The 15,139-nt window shown below is 35.2% G+C and overlaps 1 protein-coding gene across 1 annotated transcript in view; it reads left to right on the top strand.

Annotated features, from left to right (window-relative positions):
• Positions 1 to 15,139, top strand: part of LOC140148765 (protein FAM53A-like) — a 181,785-nt gene that overhangs the window by 162,740 nt on the left and 3,906 nt on the right.

Below are 15,139 nucleotides of genomic sequence, written 5' to 3'. Positions count from 1 at the left end.
TTTATTGCCCAAATTTCCACTTTTTAAATTAATTTTAGCCTGTTTTGGGGCATTTTTGCAACAGAAGTCCTTTTTCAGGATTTTCCTGTTTTTCATGAAAATGTGTTCTCACAAGTCTTCCAACCGAACTTCTGTGTATGATTTATGTATCAGACTCGGAGCTTGATCAGACTGTGAAATAATAAGGATGTATGCTCTCCAATTGAGCATAAAATTAGAAATCTCAGAATTCTTACTTTGCCATTACTTTTTATTACTTGTAAAAGTATCACTAAAAATATTGAAGTATGTGAGACATCTGAAATGAAATAGTGTTTCCAAGATTTTTGGTCTATTTTAGTTGATCATGGTTTTGTTGCGTGTATAGGCCTATTTGCTATGCAAGACTAATTTCAACTGATGCAAGCATTGCCAACAAATGGTAGAAGTTACCCAGAAATGTTGCCCCTTGCCAAATTTGTGTTTTTAACATTTAGTCTTTATTATTTAGTCTTATTTAGTCTTCTTATCAATTGTAAATTTGTTGAAGAACTGTTTGCATGCAGACAATAGACCACTCCTTTCAAAGATTTGTGATCATTAAATCTAAATGTAGGGAATAATTAAATGAATATATAATTCAAACCCAAGAATCATTAGTGGAAAACCCCTCACTAATTTAAGACCACAGCCGCTAAGCAATGCAGCATTGTCAAACAACTGAAAGTGTCATACAACGGTCATCCTTATATTTAGACATCACCGTGATGTGAATGTTGCTTCATTATATATAGATAGCAATCTGGACCATGAGTTAACAGCATCATTGCGAAGGAACTACCCATAATACCATCAGTTAGTTTATAATTCATTGTGTCTGACACACATTATAATAGATAATCCATATATTTATTATCTGATAAACAATATTTATTAACAAGAAGCCGCGGACCATCTGCTCCAACCTAAAGTCATAATACAGATGTCACAATGACCTAATTACACCGATCATTTCCAAACTAAAAAAATCATTGTGCCATCCATTATCTGCACGCGATCCATATTATGTCATCCATGTTGGTGTGTGACTTGGTTGTCATGGTGACAGTGCCATATGAAATTATAACAAACCACTTCGTTATTGTCATTTTTAGTTTCTCTGCTTGGATTCATTATTAAACTCGTACTTTTCTGGTTATTGAAGCATGGGAAGTGGATATTTTTATAGCAAAATGAAAGCAGTCTGATGAGACTCGTACTTTTTTTTTGCTAACACAGTTCATAATTTGCATGGGCATTTAATCAATCTAAAATAATTTTTATATCTTGTATCAATTGCATAACACTTGATTCTTAAAATCAATCCTGTTCATAAAAACACAAAACAGGTTGCGATATGAAGTTCAGCAAAACGTAATTGCAAGTACTGCTAAATTAGTTTACAGATGAAATGAGTTTTGAAAAAAAAAAGCCCAATAAATAATGCCTGGTTGGTTGCTTAATTAGCTGTTTTTTGATAGCGCACAATTTTATCAATTGTTAACTGTTGATATTGTTATTTGTTGGCAATGTTCACTTAGCCAGGAGCGAAAAAAGCTTGTACTATTTGAGGGAGGTCATATAGCTACAATCAAACTGGCTTGTCAATAGCATTGCATAGAATTGACACTCAACACTTTAATAAGTCAGGTTCTTTAGACAGTTCCTAGTTTTGCCCTTTTCATAAGTCCTATTTTTGCCCTTTTCATATGTTATAGAATTCTTATGAAAACACTTGGTCTAGAAGCACTCGGTGATTGCAGTTGGTCAAATTGGACAAACCTTAGTATTTCTAAGATCAGGTGACTTTCGCCATCGCCATAGTCATTCTAAAAACAGCTGTGGTCAGCTTTATGTAAGTTATCTTAGGTGGGCGTTTATTTGTCAAAGCTTCAAGGAGTTCTTCCATCTATACAAGCTCCAATGCAGCACGGATACCCTTTCTACTCGGGGAATCATTTGAAACCAGCTAAAATTACTATAACTTTAAAATATTTAAAAAAATCATTTTCTTTTTACAAAATCATAAAATTGATGCAGAGTTGTATTGGTTTGGAGTTGGAGCTGAGTCTCAAAAGTAGGGCAACAGGTTGTGATAAACTGACCATTATACCAGGAATTGTGGACATTTTGGGTATCATGTGTTGTGGAAAATCATAGTAGAATTGATATAAAATGAGTAAACGTAATTGTGCTGTTGAGGAATTGGATCAGACACAGGGTAGGTGCTTATTGAGGCATTGTCATTTATTGGAATGATGAATGCATTATGAAAGCAGTGGAAGAAACAAATCAAAAGGGGAACCTGCTACCACCCCACCCCCAATTTATGCTGTTGAAACTGAAAACAGAAGTGGAAACATGGAGCGTCATCATGTTTGGTCGCAGGTGTTTTTCTGCAGTCCCCTTTATAGATGTGAACTCTGATCGGTGGCAAACAGACAGGCCACACTACATTACATTGGAAATTGATATGAAAAAAAGAGAGGTGGAATAGAGTACAACATTAATGTGTCAGATATAATGCCTGTAGTTTGCATCAGGTGTGCTTAGATGCATGCAGAAGTGGGTTAAATGGAAATTGCCTTGGAATAAGAACCAAAATTCCTGTATTATTTGGCATTTCTTATTTGGTTTATAGCAAGAAATAATTACCTTGATTATCATGGAGTAAGGTGCCTGAATTGCTTTCTTAACAGGCATGGATAAGAGATCCAAAAGCGCTGATTAGATGGAAAAAGAAAGAAAATATTGTGTGCAATGTTCAAAATTATGAAATATTAATTGAAGTAAGGGAGCGATTGTTATTTACGACATGGGCATTTTGAGGGAAAATTTTGGGGGATCTTGAGGGGGGAACGCAATTTTTTTCGTTGAACCAGGAGGGGGGATTGTTAAGTTTTAAATGGAGAAATTCGGGAAAACAACGGGGAATCCAGAAAATTTTGAGCGGACGCGAGAGGGGAACACAAGTTGATAATTTTTCAAAAATGCCCATTACCCCCCCTGCCGTAAATAATGATCGGTCCCTAAAATAGAATCAAACCAAAGAATATAAATACTCAAATGCAAAGCCATTTCAAAATTCAGAATTAAAGGCCTATTCAGTGATTTGAAAATTGTTAAAATCATCAAAATTCAGGTGTTTTTTTGCATCTTAGTTTGTAGCATATACGCGCTTAAACTGAAACTGATGGACGTGTAATATTAAAGACAAAATGCGGCTTCAACTTTGCCAATACTGCTGTTTCCCTGTTTTTGCCAAATATTTCATTTCATAAGTACCTAATGACAATTTTAACGATTTATCCTTCACTTATATGCAATGTATACACAATTTTGTTTTACACTTTAGCTGGGATCAATGAATGGACCTTTAATTAATAGCAAACTGCATTTTTTTTGGCATTTCCATAGGTAATAAAATTTGTGTTGGGGAAAAAAATATTGTGTTCACATTGGGAAAAAAGCAGAATGAGAGCGTGATAGTAGTAATAAGAAAATGCTGCCTACGTGCAGTTTTAGATACACTACGATTCTGCCAGGATGCTAGGAAATAATTTAATTCCTCCTTTATATAATTTTGTTATGATTACTATTGACAGCAGTTGCCAAGTCATTTTCAGTGCAATCAAGTTATTTTCAGCATGCTTTGAGTGTGGTTTTTGTCTTGCTTCAAAAGATTGCGAAGAACTGGCACAACAACAATTTGCTACAAATTAACAATAGATGTGTTTACCGTTTATATTGTGCGCTGGCAAGAAAATAACTTGTTTGTGCAGGTCAGTCAGTCTTTAATGATGTAGCAAAGTTGCCACCAAGCTAGCTGAGTACTATCAGTAAAATTAGCTTAATAAGTTTATAGCAATTTTTATTTTACTATCCTCTATGTATATGCTGAAATTTGATATTAATGCCCATATTCCAACTGTCCGCGGTTGCGAGTACAATTTCTGGGACCTGATAAGGCGTATAGTGATGTAGGTGTGGCAATTGATGGTCGTTAAATTCCACTAGGTTTTTGTCACAAAATAAGCTCATTTAGTTGCTCATTTACATAAATTTGCATACATTTCCTCTCCATCCATCTGGGATTGCAAGTGCAATATCTTGGAACTGGTAAGGCATATAGTGATGTGACTTGGTGGAACTGTGGCAATTAGCAGTCTTCAAATTCCACTTGATTTTAATGTTGTAAAATATGCTAATTTGGAAAGCTCATTTGCATAAAAATTCACTTTGCTAGTGAAATTGCCCAAGGTAAAATAATACGTGTGGAGGCATTGTGGCCGATGCTTTGCGACGAAAACGGTGCAACCTGAGAACCGCAAAATTCTAGTTAAAGAGATAACATCCTTAACAAGAGGAAGAAGTTGTCAAAGTTAATATCTGTGTTGCAGTTGAGTTCTTTGTTTGGTAATATCTTCATGCATCACATTGGTGCACTGAAGTGATTTAATGAATTTTGGAAATGTTTTCTATTGGCCCAAATTATGTAGTCTTTGGAGAAAGTCAGCATTTGTAAGCATGTCAGACGCATACCCAGTGTGATTTCCTCTCTCATTCTATCTCCTTCCCCGCCGTTTTTCTTTTTTTGGGTGTCTATTCCACTAACATAACAAGTCCCTGGTGTTGTAAATCAAATATGCATAATAGTTATACTCTTGCCAAAACATTTTCCATCACAATCTTTTTACTTTCTTTGCATATAATGTGTAAACTAATTGAGGAAAACTGTGATGATCACGTTCATGCATGTTATTAGCCCTCCGAAGTGGGTCATCATGGTTAGAGTCATGTTGCTAACTAATCAATCATTTCATAAAGTAAGCAATCGTTGTTATTGTTGCAGCATCCAGGGCGTTATCTGGTACAGAGAATGACTAGCTCATTTCTCTTCACTGATGGGTGTAGAAGCATGTTAAAGCATATACCAAAATGATGGCACAATCTATAGCGGACCAGCCCCGCAAATGGGGATATAAAAATAAGGAAATAAAGTAAGACATGGCATGTATGACTTGACAGGTTTGCAAAGAGATAATCGTTTAGGGTCACAAAGTCTTTCAAAGCATTTGAAGGTAGAGAAAATCAAGATATCGGCCTAAATCTATACCTCAATTATGGAACTAAATATGGTCACGCTACCAGAAAAGCAATAACATTTTCATGTCTTTACAAGAATTGATCGCTGTGTTTTGATGTTAACAGTAGAGTCAGATTGGCTCCTTGCAGACGACCCGGCCTAGAAAGAAAGTCTCACATTGAATAGATCTTTGGTTTGGTTCATTTCTTCATAATGTTTTCCAGTCACAAGAAGTGCTGACTTCAAGGAACACACAGTTCTATACCCATTGTTCATATAGGCAGATATTTCTTAAGATATAGGTCAATAAGTTTTCCCTCTTTTTTTTTCTCGCATTTTTTAACATTTTAAATTTTTTTGTTATTTGTAGATTGCCACAACACTACTGTCATGATATATTCGTTGTAACCGTCATAGTGCTATTCTGTATCTTACATACTTTAATACTGCAAATTTAGACCGATATAAGCTGTAGCGAATTTGCCTGGCATTTGCTCACATGAAAAAAGTTAATCAAGAAAGATGGTAGTTGATAAATTGACAAGTACTTTATAAATTGAGTATCATTTTCACAAGATGGATATACGTGCAACATTAAACATATATGACATCAGGAAAACTAGGGAGTGCATCGACACAAGTTAAACCATATGCGCTACATCAACCAAGTATAATATTGAGGGAAAGAGAGTAGGGGGGAGAGATTACTTACAAGTAGAGGGGCCACATTGTGGGGATATAGGGGAAGAGGGCGTAGTCACCCTGTTGATTTTGGCAAGTATTTTTGGTTAGAAAGTCCTTTTTTTAAACAGTAACTTAAGATCTATCTTTCCTCAAAAGGGCATTTCTTTCCTCAGATGATCCTGGTCGTCTGGTATTTTAAAGACACTTGAAGCTAAAAAATCATATTTTAAACTTCTTTCATGCCCCATTGAAAACTTTTATCATGTTTTGAAGAATCTTCATAAAAGAAGCCATGTCCAGATAACACATGTAAATTAGTTTAGTTCGTAATTTGCATAATCAATGCTCTTAACTACCTCAGTGGACAAGCTGACCATTGATATCGAATGTAACCACTACCAATGGATGACCATGTATTCATCTTTTGGGTCAGCAAATTAGCGAAGACGGGTCATCATCCTCCAACATCTTTGCATCACAATCGTACCATGTGGACATGCATTGTTATTTAAAGGTTGCTCGTCTTATGTAAATGTACCATCTATAGTAAGTTAACGTCTGAACATGACTCTAATATCCCTTGTATCCCTCCAAGACTCAAAGCACCCCATTCTTGAAGAGGAAATGTTTTATCGATATCTTCCGCTAAGCCAGTGGATGTCGTGTCTGAATTTAGGTTAAGATAATAGTGCCAGAACCCATTAATCCAGGTGCTGTCAGTGTAAGAAATCTATGATACACTAGATAAAAATTAATATGTTCCAACTCATATTTCAAAAACAATCTCGGTTATGATATTAAGGAACCATCTCGCTCCGCCAGATAGTCATATTTTATTCAGCAAAACACTTTAAAAGCATGAAAGATCGTGATAGGACACTAAAAGAATACATTTTAGCTTGGAGGCAAATATGTTCATATATAGGTCAGTCCCTTACCCCACTTTTTTTCTGGTCCGGTAGACTCTGACCAAGACCAGTCTTAAACCTGTTGCCAATGGATATCCAATGTTTAAAATGAAGATTTTGTAAAAGAAATTTGTTTGAAAAGTTAACTTAGGTATAATAAGTTATATTTTGATATTATTCCTTGGTCCCATTAAGTATATAATGTACAATAAATCATATTTTTAATGTAACACAAGTCCATATCATCATTTCCTAAAATGAAGAATGTTTCGCCCAGAGTGGATGGTAATGATTCCACGTAGTTCTTACTGCCGTCATGAATTAATAGCTTTTCTTTACGTGTTTACAGTACTTAAATGTCATGTACCGTGTCACAATTTACATGTTTTGCTTTATTTTGAATTCCATTAGGACTTAAAATATTAATGTTAATTCAGAAGTTTGTTGGACTTTTGTCAAGTGTGAACACACCACACTGTGATCAAAGCGCGTTCTTGTATTTGTAAAATGTTTATAGAATTTGATGGTTTGTGTTTAGGAATTCAATGTGATATGGGGTAATTTGACATGGCCCCTATGTATCATGTATGCTTTAAAACATTTAATTTTACAAGTTGGGTGATAAATCTGTTTACAAATTGATTACAAGAAAAGTGTTCAATTTCTAGATATTGTTTTTGCAGTGTACTATCTTTCAAGTTATTGGAAGGTAGAGATGGACTTGAACTATAGGGCCGAAATACAAAAATGGGAAATTCACTAGGGCCTTTCCCTTATCGGGTTTGACAGGTGGGGCATTAATGTATGATAGTGTTCACCCATTGTGTGAGGACTCAAAAACATTTTCAGCACCTAACAAGTTCCAAATATCCCGTAATCAGGAATACCTTACCCCAAATTTTGACTGCAAAGAAATGATTTTTTCTCTTTAAAAAACACACCCTTAGACTCAAATTACCCTAATCGTGATCAGAAAAAAAACTACCCTTATTTGTAGAGTACCTCAGCAACTGCATTAATTGTAATGAAATCAATGATACCGCCTATTAAACAGGTGCTATTGTTTGGTTAGGTCAGTGAAGGGTCATTAGAACAATGATCATCAGACCTAGTATTGTTATAAAATATACCCTAATCATAGACCTCCAACTGAGTGCCAAGTTTAAATGGGCTACCATGATTTGGTTTACTATTACATGTACAACACTCGGTTTGGTGTTGGTAGTCAGAGAGTCAAACTGAGAATGTTCAAATATGAGATATTGTTTTTTCAAAATTTCAAAGAGTAAAAGAGAAAATAAGATGGAGTCATCTCTTGATCAAAAGAAAAACAGAAGATCATTGCAGGCATGAGAATTTTCCTGCTTTTGCAGGATTTTCTGCTTTTTTGTGGTCCAAATTTCCGCCCTTTGTTTTAATTTCAGTCCGCTTTTGGCCTTTTCTGCCTCATTTCACACTCTTTTCAGGCTTTTTCAAACTTTTCAGGTTTTTTCATGGATAATCATTCTCATGCCTGTCATTGAAACAAGTTGAAAAATATTCAAACATGGTTCATCAGTGGTTTTCAACTTCCAACGCTTGCTGTAGCTACGATATTTTAAGTAGAAATGTATTTGCTCTCTCATTTGGCAATATTTTTAAAGGCCATAAAAGTTGATAAATGTTTCTTTAAAGTGGAAAATGTCATCACCATTAGCCATCAATCTTGATCTAGCATAGTCTGTGAATAGCACCAGTTGCCATGGACCATGTGTGTCAGCTTCAGTTAAAATAGATAGATAACAAGGCATATCTATAGTATAGATCTTTTTTCTGTGGAATTCACATGTGTCTGCATGGTGGAAAGTGTATCTGTTTTCAGAGATGTCACCTATTTTTTTAAAAGTCCAAATATGCTATTTCAGGTTTTATTTCACAATTGTGTGGTTTGGCGATACCTGAAAACAGGAGGGCTCAGGTACTAGCTTATCTGCCTTGACATAGGATGTGTCCATTGTTGGCCAAGTATAACCATGAGAGTCTAAAATTAGCCTTTTCGAAGTATAAAAAGGAGAGCAGTATTCATTCTGGGTAAAATCCAAAAATTTAAAAGACTTACCGACTTCGAGCAGCACCATCATATTATGTCTGCCATACCTTCAAAAGGCTAATTTGGCATGACATGTTTTGCCATTTTAAGCCAGTGTCCACAGTTGTATACTGTGTGTGTGTTTGATGTGTTTTGTATTATTATTGGTTTATTTGAGGAGATTGACATCTTTGAAGAACATAACTGGATACATCACTTAAATGGGTTGAGATGATTTTGTCATATCCTGTTTGCTAGAAATTATATTTACATACACTTTCTTTTCGCTGCATAAGTTACATAACAAACACTTAATAGTTTCAACAATGAACATTCATTATATACAAGTTTCAGTCAATGTTGTTGGCATTTTCAAAATCGTGAGTGTATTTGGAGCTTAAAATTAAGCCTGCAATACGATATAAGCATTGATAGAATCAACATCGGAAGCATACAAAGATGGACGGTATGTGGGCGTTAGGAAAGGACACGTTCTTGGTAAAGATGCTTACCCGCAACGCAAACACTATACTTACCCGGACACAAACACTAGTCCTCAATGTTAGAACTAAAGTATTATGATGGATACAAGAAAAACTAATGATTATCATCATCTGGAAATAGATTTCTGGAGTATTATTGTCGTGAAGAATATATAGATTTTGAGTTATTATTTTGTTGAGAAGTGGATACAAGGGAATTAGAGTATGGAGAGTAACATGCAGAGGTGTTTTTACCAGCAGGGGGGGGGGGGGGTTCAAACAGAAAAAGCAGAAAAAAAAGGAGGTAAATACATGAGGAAAGAAAGGAAAGAGGGTGTAAGAAAAACGTCTAACAATGAAATAAAAAAAAGAATGAAGAAGCAAGTGAAAAGACCAGGATTCCAGTGCCCCACCCACTATCCTGACCCCCGCCTCTCTGCTGGATCACACTTTACACACACCCTCACTTTATACTATAAATCCTCGATTTGGCTCCTGCTTGGATGAGATACCTAGGAACTTGCTTGTATATTACAGAGAAGTAGGTTTGCTGATTTTAGGTAAATGTGCGCGCAGCAACAAAACATTGCAATCGCATCAGGTATCCACAATTAATTTTTTGTTTTAATCTTCAATAACGAACAAATTTAATAATAATACCAATACCTGTATTGTAGATGGCTAATCATTTCTTACTAATTTGTTTTTGCTTTTTATAACATTAATGCAGTCAGTGACATATGCCTACTTCAAAAATGGCTATTACTTGTAGCTTCATGTTCAGTTGGAGATCAAATTGTAATGCCGACACTAAATTCCCATTATATTTTGTTTTAAAAGAGATGGAGCTTTAATACCCAGTCCAATGTGGTAATATTGTAAGTCCATAGATTAAGAAAACTACTAATCATTGGGCATGAAATTGTCAGTTGCAAAGAAATTTCAAGAACTAGTTTTATCTATTTGTTTTAAAGGTAAATCCAATTTTTAAGTTAAAATTTACAATCCAATTTGTCTCCATTTTCTACAAATACCATCTTTATTTTATACCTTGTGTGTTGGCATTTCAAAAATGTCACTTAAATTAAATATGTTCTGCCTTCATATGAAAAATACGAGAGATTGCTTCCTTCCCCTCTATAGAGAAATTAACCGCTAGAAATTGAATTGCATGATTTGTTGTGTGAGAGACACTCCAATAACACATTTTTACATCTCACAAAGCATTTCAATAAATTTTTGGAGGCACCTTGGGAAAGAAATAAACTAACAACAATCACATTAGTCCAATTGCTTGACAGTGGCATCTTTTTTTTTATCATTGAATTGCAATGACAAATTCAAGCAGTGCTCAATCAAATTTTTGATAGATTGGAATGAATTCTATTTCGGGTAAAACCCGCCTTTTGAATTTTGCAATAAGTGTTATTCAATTGTCATTATGTAATTTACATTAAAAAAGGGGCAATAATTTTGTTCAGAAGTTGCTTTCGTGAATTCTGATGTGTGTGATGTGTGTTTGAATCTGTACATGTCATTTAGTAGCATATGTGTTTTGAAATATATTTCAGAAACTTTCCAGGTTTTGTTTTGTTAGTTATGTTTTTAATACAATTTCTATAACTATTTGTCAAGAACCTTTTCATGGATGCCCAAAATTTTGTATTTTGGTACTCCCAAAAAGTGGATATTTTTCGAATGAAAAGTGTGCTGGCACAGATTTGTTGTAAAAAGTGGACATAAAGCCCATTAAAAATTACCCTTTTTGAATGCACCAAAAAGTGGATTTTGTTTATTTTCCTCCCACTCTTGAACTTTTTTATTGGAAAAAATAGCAAAAAGTAAACATTTGTGGATATTGGGGAGGGGTGCTCCCCCATGTATATGGGTCTGATATGTTTGCACTGGTTTTTTTCTCACACAACAAATATTGATGCATGTTTGAAGGAAAACATAGTCATTGGTTAAAAGCCAGACACTTGTCTCTGTAGAATTTATATTGTCCAGTATTATATAGGGCATACATGTATGAAGAGTCTGAGCCGGAATTGTCATCTGCTATAATAAAGTTAAAGGCTGCAATGCCGGGCAAATGTGTCAAATGATCAACTGTTATGTAGTTTGCACAGAAATTGACTAGATCCATATTCTCAATTTAGTACTGAAATGTCTGCTTCAAATGCTTGTTGTCATCTATGATCGTGTTTTTGTTACCAGGATATGGCCAGACAATTTTGCAGTTGCCAAGTTTTTAAGATTATTTTGTCAGGAAAAATGATAAAAGTGATGGATGATAAAATATAAGCAAAGTCGTTGTCATTCTGCGAAAAGTTGTTCGAGTATAAACCAGGGTAGAAACGGTGCTATTTGTGGATGTATAGAGCATACAAAGTGTTAACATATAGGAAGGTGGATAATAGCCCCAGAAACACATTTATAAAACCAGGTTGATTAAATATGACATCGTTGGATCAGTTGCATGCACATTTTGATATTCCATTTCAACATCACCACTTGGAAGGAAGAGGCATCAAATGAGGATGGATGAGAGAGCAAGTTGAAAATAGACATGCATTACCTTGTTTTTCCAAGATAAAAATGATAAAAAGATTGCTGCTGCCTGATTGGGTACTAAATTTAGATGAGAATGGAATTGTGTTGTGTATTTGTTAAGTTCAACTAAAAGTAGTTGTTGCAAGGTGTGTTTATTACCATGCATACATGTGAATTTGTATGCTGCACGGAAACGATCATGTCTTTCTTGCAACTTTGTAAATTTAGACATAACACCAACGTAACAATACCTTTTCCATTTTTCCAAGAATATACCACTTATGATTCCGAAGGTATTTTCATAGGGAGAGGCCACATGGGCCTGTTGGTTATCCAGTCATGGCATAACTGACAACCACACCAACCCTGACCTAGCCCACAGTATGTCCCGGTCCCCCTCAACATGACTGCCGTATGCGTGCCCTCACTTTTTGTATCCCTTGCCACACCCATGCATACCAAGCCACCCTCCTCTTCAGCATGCTAGCTCACTAACTCTAACTGCCCTGAACCCTACAGGCTAGGTGTCTACCCTTCAGCGGGCAAAACATAGGGCACCGCTTCCACTTGACCAAAAACCCCTAAATTAGATATCTCTTACAGGCCTTGCTGTTTGAGGTGAGCGATCGCTCTCGCCGCCACTGCTCGTCAAACTCAATTTCTAGTGAGCGATTTTCCACTCACCATAGACACTAAATATCGCTTGCTGTGAACCACCACGATCACCCAAAATTGAATCCAATTTACATTCATGTTTCGAACAGCACTTTCAATGTATTCATTATTTGATTTAACATAATAAATTATAGCCTTAATCCCTGAAAGCGAAAGAGAGAGTGTCAGTGCGTTGGTGTTTCATATTGGTATGAATTAATTATCTTTCAGACCTAGAGAGTGACTTGACCACTACATACAACAAGAGTGTGATTTGACCACTCGCCTAGCATCGTGCTAGTGAGTGATTGACCACTCGCCTTTCAAATCTAAACGGCAAGGCCTGCTCTTACACTTCATCTTCTTGAAACAGGACACATAATTAGTTAACTTCCAATCATGACAACAAAGAAAAGCTATAAATCATAGTAGAAAATTCCTGTGCTTTAACCGTAGCAATATGGAATACATGATAGAATAGATTTGATCAATTCACAAAATTATTGTAGTAAACCAGCAATATTCGTTTTTGTTCATTAGACATTTGAAAGATAACTTGATGCTTGAAGTTGTAACCATGGCAACGAGGGGAATCCCCCTATTACAAGGAACCCAATCTTGGAGCACGTTTAGTTGCCGGTTTGTATGGCCGGCTCAGCAGTGAATTCAGTCAATACAAAGTGGATCATCTCTACTGCTTTTTAACAACTAGCCTTCTTTACTTTCTATATCCGTCTTCTTTTGACAAACAACCGAGTGAGTTATTGTATGATGACACAGTGCTGAAATTTATCAAGACTTTGGACAAGTTACAACAAGTTTGCCGTAAACCGTTCCGTTGCTAAAAACCAACTTGAAATATTCTGTACTTCACCGTTTATGTAATAATTTGATTAGATGTAATTTGATCAAAAAGGTTGATCAGCTAATTGGGTGGAAATTTTGAGCAATCTCTTTTCAAGAATATTGAACAAAGTTTTGTAAATATTTGTATCACATAATGTTTGATTTATAGGGGATATGAATGATTATGCGTGTAACAAGTGTGTATTTCAAATTTGATGGCAGAAAGGTGTAAATACAATAGAAGATACTTTCTTTTATAGGAGGGGGATTCCCCAGCAAGAGACAACATTTTGCAGTTATTCAAATGTACATCGGCTAGACCTGATCACATTTTCCTTTTTCCTTAATTGTTCTGCTGTTCTGTCTAGATGAAAAGTTTGAAATGATTGTTTGGTTTCTAAATGTCATGGAATGGTATAGGATATTTGGTAAACTTTGAATAAATTTCTGTTCTGTTCATATATACAGTAAAAACATGTTTTTAAGACATTTGTGCTGTATTCTATACTTTAAAAGTCTATTCAACAATTTTCTGTAACAAATCTATTGTCTAAATCCACTAGGGACAATTTAATATAGGCCGATTTGATCACCATATAGCATGTCTATTGCATAAAACATGTTTACAAATAAAATGCTCTGAAAGTGTAAATTGCTATACTCTAAAGTCTTTTAAAACATGCCAAATTCAACAGTTTTGTTCTGACAGGCCTGTCTAATTTTGTTGTTTTTGGATCGCTTTCCTGTTTTCCAGTTATCAGCTTCAGTACCACATCATGATTGTTCCAAAAATGCAAACATTTGAATTTTGATGAATTTCGGGTTGTTTTGAGATGAGCAAACAAGTTGTGGGTTTCTTTGTCCCTATTTCAACTTTTATTTGTATAATAAAATATTGATGAGTATCCGTCTGTTTCTTTACTGTTGCTCTCACTCTGAGATGTATAATATATTATGGCAGTGTGGATAAGGCAGATGAGTAGAATGAATTTAGGTTGAAGCATAGATTTTCAAGACTCTAGAGTATTTTAATAGAATCTAAGGGAAAAGAGATACAAATGTAAATCCAGATTACCCTGTATTTTATACAGTAGACAGATATTGGATCAAACTTGTCACATGTTTATGTGTAAACTTTCTTGTGCAATTGTGTCAAGATGGTGGGGCACATTATGGTAAGACCTAAAACTTGAGTATCTTTTCATTTTGGCAATCTTCCATTACCATTACTGGGAAGTAGATTGTAAGTTTCTAGTATTTAACACAGTATGTGATGTTCAACAATCATTCTCAACATTATGGTTCTGGAGGGCAAATTTGTTTCATTTTTTTCTTGTTTTCTTCGAAAAATAATGTCACCCATGCCATGCATCACCACAAGCATGTTAAGTGAATAATTTAAATATAATAATGTGAGGGGTCATCAGGTGATTGTGGAATCTTTAACTAAACAGGGTTAGGAGCTTTCCATTGGTATTATGGAGGATCAAATGCTTATAGGCTTGTAAATGGTAAATGTTTGATGCAGTTGTCTCAGGAGAATCATGCATGGTGAATAAATAGGTTTGTAGCCTATATAGAAAGTTAAAGAGAGAAGAACTTATGTTGAATGAGTGATTAGGGCAGTAAGTAATTATGTGACTGAGATCTACAATTGAGAAAGTGAGTGAGTGAGTGTGTGTAAGTTGAGGGAGTCAATGAGTAGCCTGTGCCGAGTAGGTGAGTGGTGAGTAAGTTATTAAGTGATGAGTTATAAAGTGATAATTAGGTATGAATTAGTGAGTTAATGAGTAATGAGTGAGCAAGAAATGAGTCAATAAAGACAAAGACTGATGAGTGA

Source organism: Amphiura filiformis, chromosome 3, assembly GCF_039555335.1.
Source record: "Amphiura filiformis chromosome 3, Afil_fr2py, whole genome shotgun sequence".
Classification (NCBI taxonomy): Eukaryota; Metazoa; Echinodermata; class Ophiuroidea; order Amphilepidida; family Amphiuridae; genus Amphiura; species Amphiura filiformis.
The sequence above is the reverse complement of the archived record's forward strand: the minus strand, read 5'-3'. Positions and strand labels throughout refer to the sequence as shown.